The following is a 7470-nucleotide window of genomic DNA, read 5'->3' on the forward strand; positions in this document are numbered from 1 at the left end:
TGGACGTTGGAGAAGAAATGATTTGACCGAATAAATGGGATTCGAAGCATTAGCAAGAGTGGTGGTTCTTTTAGTGGACCAACCCACTCCATCTTCATCGCATCAATTATCGATCGGTTCACATGTCTCCGACTCCACCTTTGTTTTCGTCTTCTTTAGTTTTTTTTTTTTTTTTGCTAAAAATAACACGGGATTTGAATAAGTTATCCGGTATAATTTCGGGGTTTTGAACCCAACGTGAAACTAAAATCATTCAAATCATTTGTTATTCAAAAAAAAATAAAATTAAAGTCTTCTTTAATTTTCTCCAACATTTGTCGAATTATTCTATAATAGTATGTATTTCATTCAAAACTTCCGTAGTTTGATGTTTTAATTAGTTTATTGTTATTTCCTCTTTGTAGTTGTAATTTGTAAAGGGCTATATTAATGTCCCACATCGAATGTTATAGCAACATAAGGATCAACACCAGTGGGGATTTGATCTGTGAGAGTGATATCTTCCTGACTCCTAAGATGATTATCAAACTCCCCTTCATGCGTGTCATCATCTAATTGGAAGTCGTCCAAGTTCAATGCTTGAGGCAAAGTCACAGACTCAACAGGAGCCTGCCTCGCATCCTCAGGCAAATCAACTACGAAAGACTTAGATAACCAAGTGGTGACGAGAGCACAGTCACGGAACAGATAATCAACTTGCATTGAATAGATTCAGACAACACCAAGTAAAAGATGACCAGACAATCTCAATGCCAAAGGCGTGCCTCCGGGAACATTATAAGATCAACAGTTTTGGGTATGTTGGTGGCGGTGTAGTGAGACTTCTTGAGGCGTTGCTGCAAGTGCGCGGCGGCCCAAACCGTTCCCAGAGGACCCTTCCGAGCCAAGTAAACATGCGAATAAAACATCTTTTTCTTTTTTTTATTTTTCCCTCGAAATCAAACTATGAGACGGAGAAATCAAGCAAGAGAGAAGCGATGTGGGACATTAATAGGCTAAACCAGCAAATCATATTCCTTTTGCATTCGTCATCAATAGTGAGAGGTTATAGCGATGTCAACAACGTTCAGTGATTAGATTATATTCCGTTTATAGTCCCAACGGCATCAACAGACTACAACAAGTAAACGTTGTATCAAATTTTAGAACAGTATATGGAACATACTAGACAAGCCCAATATTCTTATAGGTTAGTAATGTATTTTAAATAATACAACACGAATCTGGAGTTGATGGTAAAGTCGGTCTTATATAGACACGAGCATATTTGACCCAAAAAAATAGACACAAGCATATAATAGTAGTATCATATACCACATCAAATCATTATTATTTCAGTATTATAGTATACACTTTTTCTTGTGGCCTTTCCAAATAGAAATAACAAACGACTGTAAAATCGTTTTAACTAATATCCTCTTTATATATTTTTACAAAAAAAAAAAAATAATAATATCCTCTTTATTAATTAAGCTATTGTTGTTTGGCTTCTTGGAACATCAGAGGGTAAATAAATCTTCCACAGTTTTTCTACTTTGATAAAAAATATTTTCGAAGGACTTAAGCTATATACAAATTTCTTCTGCTTTTTTTTTGAGGGGGGGGGGGGGGGGGGGGGGGGGGGGGGGGGGGGGGGGGTGACGTTCAAAATCTTATATACAATTCCCAAATTGGAAAATTATACAATAAAAGGTAAACAAAAAAAAAATGTACTCGGTCAAAGAAATATAAAAAAAATAATAATATCATTGATGCAATTGTTGAAACCCTCTAAATAACTGGAAGGGCTTTGCGCTGGTAATTTTTTTTTTTCTTTTTATGATATACCCAGAACTTTGAATATCTCAGAAACAAACTAAGTGTTTACATTAACTAAGGTAAGGTGGAGATTTGTTTGATAGTGCCTTAATCAATTTATTTTTGATTAATCTGGAGGTATTCCAGATGATAGAATGGTCTAGACACGCATGGGAGAAACGTACAAGGCGAAGTTCAGTTAAAAAGATACATGGGAGCTCGCACGCATTCATAATGCAGAGGTCGATTGGTATAAAGGGGTTTGGTTTCCTTATCACACCCCAAAATACTCGTTTACAGCTTGGGTTGCTATCAAGAATAGACTTCCCACTGGGGATAGAATGCTACTTTGGAGCGCAGGAAGTGCAGTCACTTGTACGCTATGTCCTGAGCCGAACTAATGATCTCTTTTATAAATGCATCTACTCGGAGGAAATATGGAAGAATCTAACTCATAAGGTGTTGGGTCCTCAGTTTACCAGTGAGTGGGATGAGATTATTGGCTGTCTCACAGATCAAAACAGAGGAAAGGTGCAACGTTTCTTTCTGGGCTACGTTTTTCAGGTTTTTTTATTTGAGTCTGAAAGAAACAGAAGAAGACATGGGGAAAACTCGTACACCGCTGTCCTTGATCAAATTGATTGACAAACAGGTCAGGAACCGACTGTATAGGATGCAGCAGCTGGGGGCATTGTCGTATGTGAAGGCCATGGAAACGTGGTTCTCGTACCAATGAGCTTTCATGTGTAATCTTTATCTTTCAGCAAAAGCCATAAGATACAAGTAACACATGATGTAAAAGGTTTTTTTTTTGGTTTGAATTAATTTCTTGGTTCTACACTAATTTCCTAAGAAAAGGTACATCATATGGATAGATTCTTTTTTCAGGTATTCAAATGAAATTCAAAACATAGTTCCATCTTCGTAGCCACACGTATTTACTATCGTGAGATTGTTTCGAACACAGATCGTTAACTCACTAAAATTTGTCTACCATTAAGTCATCCATGTGTGGTTAACAAATCCAGTTTCCACTAGGCCACATCAACAATTGATGCCTTAGCCAAAGATGTTGCCCGGTGGTCAATTGATTAGGTAATCCTTTTTTGTTATGACTTGCATGTGTAGAGCAGGTGACTATATTTTGGACATGTTACGTGGTGGTGGTATCAACGAAACTTGTCGACGATATATGTACTTGAAAATTGTAAACTTGTGCATGTTATGCAAAAATATTAATAAATTAAGATCCCTTTATATTACTACAAAACTTCCTAAATTAATTCTAAAAGTTTGCATCTTTGATCATATCAGCCTCTCCATTTGATTCCGGTTCTATTTAAGCAGAACAGAGAAGTAAAACTAGACATTCTACCACAAAAACAGAGTACAGAGTTTCCATAAATGGAAGCATCAAAAATGCGTTTTGGTCTTAATACTCTCCCTAACGTTCATAGTGGCCCTCTCTGTCACAAGACCAACTTCTCTCTCATTCCTAGCCGGTTGATACAAAACAACACTCTTTCCTCCAAGAAACCCACAAAACACTTGATATGTGTAAAGACTGAGAGTAGTGGCGATCTTGAGAGTACTCGTCCATTGACGTACTTTTCTCCATCTACTTGGGGGGATTACTTCCTCTCTGTTCCCGTCGATGACTCTGTAAGTTTATACCTGATCTGATTTGTTTCGTGATCAACAGACTTTCTTCAATTAAGTTATATTGTTCTCTTTGTAGGAATTTGAGGCAGTTGAGCAAGAAATTGAATACGTGATGAAACCAAAGGTAAGAGACATCCTCATGTGTCCTCACAGTAGCGACAAGGAGAAGATTCCTATTGTCCATTTGCTTATCAGCCTTGCTATTGCTCATTATTTTGAGAGTGAAATTGAAGAAATTCTACACCATGCTTTCCAAAATCTGGACGACTTAATATCAGAAAAAGATGATCTGGAAACAATTGCAATCATGTTTAAAGTTTTCAGACTATATGGACACAAGATGTCTTGCGGTAAATTAATAATGTTTTTTAAGTTTGTTGAGCTTTTGACCTAAAAATAATTGGTGATAACCAAATTAGCTATTTTTCGTATATATTATTTAAGATCTTTTCCAAATATGATGGGAGACTTTATCTTAAATACGTCGAAATTGTGGTTATTTAAACATCAATCTTGGAATATTTGAGGATTAATGGGTAAGTTTGGGTTCGATCTATAAACTGGATAGTATGAATCGAGTTATTCCTTAACAAGTTTATATGAAATATATTCAAAATAACAATTTTGATGAAGAAGGCAATATAATATCAACGAGCAATTTTCTAAAATATACAAAATAATATATTTTATTCAAACAAAAATTATCATATATAAACCATTAAATCAAAATTTCAGATCATTTAAAATGAGACTTAATGTACGTTATAAATATAGGTTGACAAAGATATTTTTAGATGTTTTCTGGAAATGATGTTTAAGGTTTATTACGAGAAATTTTCTTAAAAGATTTGCATTTTAAAAAAACAATAAAATTTAACTTAATATAAACACTATACAAGTGATCAGAAAAGAGAGGAAACAATATACCAACACCAATTAACATCATTTAGATTCAATAACACAACTAAAGTTCATAACTACGTTTACGATCTTTCAAATTACAGAAACAATATATTGACACATATTCAGTTAACATCAATTAGATCCAACTAAAGTTTTTAACCTGTGGACCAAAAAAAGTTCGCTTATTTTTTTCCGGTGTATCCAATTTTTTTTTTAAAAACTAAGACTGCCATAAACATATATTTGTTTTATTAAAATCTCTTAAAAAAATTATATATATATATATATATATTTCAAATCAATATGACCATCTTTAGGTATAATAAAACCTAAAAGTATGCTTAAACTTTTAATATTTTGCATTTCAATTTTTAATTTATCAAACTAATACGAATAAATTACGCATGGCATGTACCATCAAAATCTAGTTTGGTGATAAGTGGATTGGTCATTTTTGTATATATTATTTAAGGTTCATTTCAATTTTTGATGCGAGACTTTCTTCCTAATAGTTTAAATATTTCATCAGTTTTCCTTATTTATGACTCTATATACCGGTTTCTTATAGATGCGTTTGAGAGATTCAAAACTGAAGAGGGGAAATTTAAGCAAATTCTGGCGCATGATGTTAGAGGAATGCTACAGTTGTATGAATCAGCGCATCTGGGACTACCATCTGAAGATATAATGGACGAGGCATTGACTTTTACGCGGGCACCACTTGGGGCTGTTGACTGGCCAAGAAACTAGCCCAAATCTCTTTGAGCAGATACAACGCACATTGTACAGAGCTCGATATCATAACATAGAGATAATGGTTGCACAACAATACATCTCTTTTTACGGACAGGAGAAGGTCCACGACAAGATGCTCCTCAAATTTGCAAAGCTCAACTTCAACTTTTGCCAAATGCACTACACCAAAGAGCTTAAGATAATGACCAAGTAATTAAGTTTTTCGTCTTTTAGGTGTGTTTATACTCTTATGATTCTGATCATCAGTCTACTTGATATGTAACTTAATCTATATGGCTGCAGATGGTGGAAAGAGATAGGCATGGCGCCTAAGCTATCTTACATAAGGGACCGAATTGTGGAGGTCTTTCTTTTTGCAGTAGGAATGTTTTTCGAGCCAAGGTATTCACTTGCAAGAATTCATGCCACTAAATTTTTCAATGCTCGTGACTGCTCTGGATGATACATGTGATGCATATGCCACTCTTCGGGAAGTTATTAGTCTTCATGATGCTTTCCAGAGGTATTTTATGTAGTCTTATCGACAAGCATGCACATCTACCAATATCTTATGCATCCATGATCCATATATGTGTGTTTCATGTAACTAACAAAGAAATTAATTGGCCAGCTGGGATCTTGGGGCCATGGAAGAACTACCAAGCTATATGAGAATCCTCTACCAAAATATGTTGGAAACAGTTGAAGATATTGATCGAGAAATGAAAGCTCGAGGAAAGTTCGGTAGTCTGCAACCAACTATAGATGAGGTATAAGCAATCTATTTCAAGTAGTAGACGGAGTAGCTTGCAAATTGACTTAGTTAATCTGATTAACAATTATCCTTGCAGACTAATTATAAGAGTCTGATGATATTGTATCTGGCGACATCAAAATGGGCACGCGCAGGTCACGTGCCAACCTTTGAGGATTACATGGAGGTTGGGAGCTCCGCATCTGGACTGCATGACTTTGCAGCCTACGGATATATATCGATGGACGATTGTGATCAAAAGCAATTGAATGAGTGGTTCAACTCCACACCCAAAATATTTGAAGCTTTAAATACTGTATTTCGTCTTAGAAATGACATTGTCACTTTTGAGGTAAATGTGTATAAAAATATATTACACATGGACCAAGTCTTACGTACTACCAAATTTACAACTCCTTTTTGTATAAAAATGAACAGCAAGAAATGAACAGAGGAGAGGTGGCGAATGGCGTCAACTGTTACATGGAGCAACATGGTGTCACCAAAGAAGCAGCGGTTGACGTATTGAGGAAGATGGAACGCGAGAATTATAAGATAATGATGGAGGAATTTGTTTCTTCAAAAGCTGTGCCACGACAGATTCTGGTGCGAGCCGTCAACACTGCTCGTGTGATTGATTTGTTTTACAAGGAAGGTGATGGATTTGGTCATCCTGATCAAAAGATAAAAGACATTCTTACCTCGTTGTTCCTCCATCCAATTCCTCTTTCAAAACTTATGAAAGTTCGAGTGAATTTGGGAGATATATAATCATACTTTTCTGTATTTCCTCCCTTTGTTCTTTGTATTTGATGTGCATTGAGAACTACTCGTGCCCTCTCTCATACTTTTTTGGTTAATTTTCAAAACTGAATAAGAAACTAAGTTACCATTAACACACAGTTCACTTTAGTCTTTAAATTGAATGCTAGTATTCTAGCTGGCAATCTAAGACCCGCATTTGTGGGTGTTAAGAGAAATCCGACAAGGGAGAAAAGTCGGTAAACTCCTTGTTAGCTCCGTACATCTCAGTATGAAAAGTGTCTTGAGATAAGGGAATGTTACGTTTGATCTTTGTATCTCGATTGCGTTTGATCTACTTTCTAAGTAAAGAAAAAAACAAGTACGATTTTGTTTGCCCATTTCACGGATCAGTCCGCTACGTGGGGAGGGGGGAGGGGGAGGCTCGTGCTCCCAATCCACTATCAGATCACCGGAAATAAACCTCCGGCTTGATACAGTTACAGGTTACAAAAGAGATAAATAATAGGAGATACAAGAATGATAAGATCGAGAAGCTTCTCCGGCGAACTCCGACTCGCGCGAGGAAGGTAACCAAGCTTCTTCTCCGTCGATTGTCACGAGCTAGATGATGCTCTATTTCTTGTGTGTAACAAACTCTCTAACGGCTTCTCTCTCTTGTTGCAGATATATATAAAGACGACGAAGGCCCAAATGTCTCGCGTCTTCTTCAGCAACCCGTGAAGCTCAATCTGATAGTGGATGGCACAAGATGAATAAAGGGCCCAAGAGAGTGAAGACAAAAGCCCAAACAACATTATCCACCTTGGCTTTACTCTATCTCTCTTCTCATTCGGACAGAACATCCGAAACCGAAC

At 36.2% G+C, this 7470-nt stretch overlaps 1 pseudogene; it reads left to right on the top strand.

Annotated features, from left to right (window-relative positions):
• Positions 1 to 3065: 3065 nt before the first annotated feature.
• LOC125580479 lies at positions 3066 to 6769 on the top strand (annotated as a pseudogene).
• Positions 6770 to 7470: the final 701 nt, after the last annotated feature.

This window comes from Brassica napus, chromosome C1, assembly GCF_020379485.1.
Source record: "Brassica napus cultivar Da-Ae chromosome C1, Da-Ae, whole genome shotgun sequence".
NCBI classification, from domain to species: Eukaryota; Viridiplantae; Streptophyta; class Magnoliopsida; order Brassicales; family Brassicaceae; genus Brassica; species Brassica napus.